This window comes from Ipomoea triloba, chromosome 4 (assembly GCF_003576645.1).
Source record: "Ipomoea triloba cultivar NCNSP0323 chromosome 4, ASM357664v1".
Lineage (NCBI taxonomy): Eukaryota > Viridiplantae > Streptophyta > Magnoliopsida > Solanales > Convolvulaceae > Ipomoea > Ipomoea triloba.
This window is the reverse complement of record NC_044919.1, coordinates 26,159,271-26,162,892: the sequence shown is the minus strand read 5'-3', so window position 1 is coordinate 26,162,892 and position 3,622 is coordinate 26,159,271. Positions and strand designations below refer to the sequence as shown.

Genomic DNA, 3,622 nt, shown 5'->3' with positions numbered 1-3,622 from the left:
GTTGCCGGGGAAGGCATCGGTTTTGTGTAAGCAAGTCCACTTTGGATTGACATGAGTAGGCTTCTAAGTTAGAGAGTCTAATCCACTCGTTTACTTGTTTTTGTTCATTGCATTTACTTCTTTCTTTTACTTCTTACTTCACATTGAGCTTATTACCTTATGAGCAACTACTTTTAGTTGCAAAACTATTCTTCCGTTTTTGTTACTTGTAGGTGTAGTGGAAGGCAATTGTATGCACACCCGTTCCAAAGGTAGTGAAGGTCTACTACCCTTAGATCCCGAGATCTACGCACTAAATCGAAGGAGGAAGAAAGCTAGTAGAGACCAACCACCTCAACAAGTTGTTCAAGAAGACGAAATGGCTACAACAAGTGGAAACATTCCAAACATTGCTATGGATGAATCACCAAGAAGGGCGGACACGGATACGCCTCGGGATAATACTAGAGGTGATCAATTTGATGACCGTGAGGCACCACCTCCACATAGGGAGGAGGTTCGACAAAGAGCACCACCCATTCATCCCCAATATCAAGCCGAAAATGACGAATTTGTTGAACCTATGCCAAGAAGGAGGTATGCACCGGAGTTTGGAGATCAATTCAACAATCCACTCTATGATGTACCACCGAGGAGGCAACAACCACCACCTCCTAGACAAAGGAGAGAAGTTTATTATGAGCCACAATATGATGAAGATTACTATGAACCACCGAGGCCTAGAAGGAATGTTCCAAGGAATGATCCTAGAGACCAAAGGGGAGAAGAAAGGAGGACGATAGCCGATTATATGACTCCCGAGTTCAACGTGCACAATTCTATATATGTCCCACCCGTGGAGGTCAACAACTTTGATATCAAGCCCGCTGTGATTACACTTGTTCAAAATCAACCATTTAGTGGTTCACCGGCAGCGGATCCCCATGTGCACATTACACAATTCATTCGATCATGTGGTATGTACCGGCAAAATGGAGTCCCCGAAGAGGTAGTGCGGCTCAAGATGTTTCCTTTCTCCTTGATTGGTGAGGCCGCGAGATGGCTTGACTCCCATGTAGACAATCATTTCCAATCATGGGATCAACTACATAGGGAATTCATGCAAGAATTTTTCCCACTCACAAAGACATTGAAAATCCGGAAACAAATTCAAAACTTTAAGCAAGGTTCAATGGAAACACTAGGGGAAGCATGGAGGCGTTTCAAGGCATTCAAACGTCAATGTCCACCGGATGTCTTGCACCCTTGGGATGTTATTAGCTCTTTCTATGCGGGTCTCAACGATGAGTGCAAGCTACTTTTGGATTCTTCGTCCAAGGGGGCTTTTGTGTCCACTTGATATCTACTATTTTGTACAATAATTCACCCATTATTTTAGTTGTTTTGATGCTTATTTTCCTTATCCTAATAAAATTGAGAATATTTGTGTGTTATATTGTCCCAAGGGTTGAATTATCCACAAGGAGCAGCAAAGGAAGAGTTATGGAACATTTTGGACAAGTTTTGGAAGAAAAGGAAATTACCTAAGGAAGAAAGGAAACAAGAATCACAATTGGAAAAGAATTGGAAGTTGCCTAATGAGCCAAGGCCCATCTATCTCCTATATATTCTACATATTCTCTATAATTTAAGAAGTTCCCTTACAGAGTTCTCAACCCTAGTTAGTTTTAGTTTATTTTTCCCCTTCTCTTTATATTTCCCTAGTATAGTTTAGATTAGTTTTACATTATATTAATTTCAAGCTTGGAATCTCGGATTGAAGTTGGATTTGTTCTTCATCAGTAAAGTTCTCTTATTCCTTTATTTACTTTCTTCTCAGATTTCTTGCAATGTTTATGGTTATTTATTATTGCTTTGTTTTGTTTACTTTTATGATGCATGAGTAGTTAGCTGTTGGGTTTGAATTAGGGTCCTATTGCTATTCTTGATGCTAGATTTGTGATTATTGCATAAAGGGAAATAATTGTTTACCTAGGGTTTATGTTTGAGTTGGATTATATTTTCCTCTTATTGATAATTGATGCACAGCTTTTATTGATTTGTTTTGGAGAGGATTTATCACAACGAAAGTTGGGTGAAAGACTCAGCCTAACCAATTTCAACCCAATTTTTCCTACTATGAGAATATGGGTAATTTGGGGCTTATAATGCTTTTGTGATTAAGGTTATGATTGATGCATCACGAAAGTGGGGCAATCTTAGCCTAATTCTTGTTATTGATTAAGAAAGTAGCTAACTTGAATTCTTGAGTGCATTGCTAATAAATCCCTTGGTTAATTGTTTTTCCCTAATTTTGAGATTGTTAGAGCATCAAGATTGCAATACACCTAATTTGACCCCACTCTTTTATCATATAGTTTATCCTTTATTTTATTTGCTCTTTTATTTTATTTTAATTCCTAAATCATATTTTCCTTGGATTCTAGTGAATTCCAATACTTTAGTGCCTAGGATTTAATAATTCACACAATACGTGCCATAGCCCCAATCCTCAGCGGAACGACATTTACACCCTCTTTTTACACTCACAATTATACTCATCACATTTTGGCGTCGTTGCCATGGATTGGTTTATTTGGTTGTATTGTGTGATTGTTTTATTTCTAGCATTAAAGTTAGTGAATTCTTAGGAGATCAAGTTTTTATTTAATCACCAAAAAAAAAACACAAAAAAAAAATGAAGATGACACTGCCCGATTTCGCCAGAATGTGTATAAAGACCTTTCAAGGTGGTCCACTTCAATCATTCCTTTCATACTCTAAATGGTGTTCATATTGTGGTGAAGCTCATGCTTTGGAATGTTGCTACAAGTTAAACTCCACCATACAAGCATCACATCCTCAGGAGTATCAATCTTTCCCTCAAAAGTTTGGTGCCAATATCAATCAAGAAGTTTTTCAAGGAGGTGCACCACCAATATTCATGCCACAACCTCTTTGGTGTGTCATATGTGGAGGAACACATGAACCCGAAAGATGCTACATCTTTGATCCTAACTTTCAATATCAAGGCCAAGTTCAAGTACCTCCACATCAAGAACCGCAAGAGCCATTATATCAAGCACCTCCACAAGCAAGCCAACCTATTGATGAGGAGACTTTGGAGTTGGCTAGGCGTTGGGGAGTCACTATTGTACCTGATGATGACACTAAGGATGGTGGATATCTCATGAGACTAAGCGAGGAAGAATATGCCAATGATCAATGGGAACCTCAAGAGCTATTCTATCAAGAACCTCCACAAGTAAGCCAACATATTTATGAGGAGATGAGGTCCATGATGAATAACTTAGCCACCCAAATGAAAATGTTACAAGCTCAATTGGAAGAAAATAAAGCTCGATTGGAAGATCATAAGGCTAAATTGGAAGATCTTCAGGCTCAAGGAGAAGGCTTGACAACTCAAGAACCCATTCAAAATTCAAGTCCTTATGAAGATGTTATACATGAGTTGTTCACTCCAAGTGAAGGTTGTGATGAAGAGGAGAGGGATGATGAAGCTGATGAAGATGAGAAAGTGAACGATGGAATTGAAATGGAAACTTTGAATTGGGAAGGAAGTGTGGAGTTGCAAGGGAATGGTGACAAAAAGCAACTTAAAGATAGTCCAAGTGAAGAAGTG

At 38.7% G+C, this 3,622-nt stretch overlaps 1 non-coding gene across 1 annotated transcript; it reads right to left on the bottom strand.

Moving 5' to 3' along the window:
• Positions 1–1,132: 1,132 nt before the first annotated feature.
• On the bottom strand, positions 1,133–1,239 carry LOC116018033. The gene has a single exon (XR_004098068.1). It is a non-coding gene; the product is annotated as a small nucleolar RNA R71 (small nucleolar RNA).
• Positions 1,240–3,622: the final 2,383 nt, after the last annotated feature.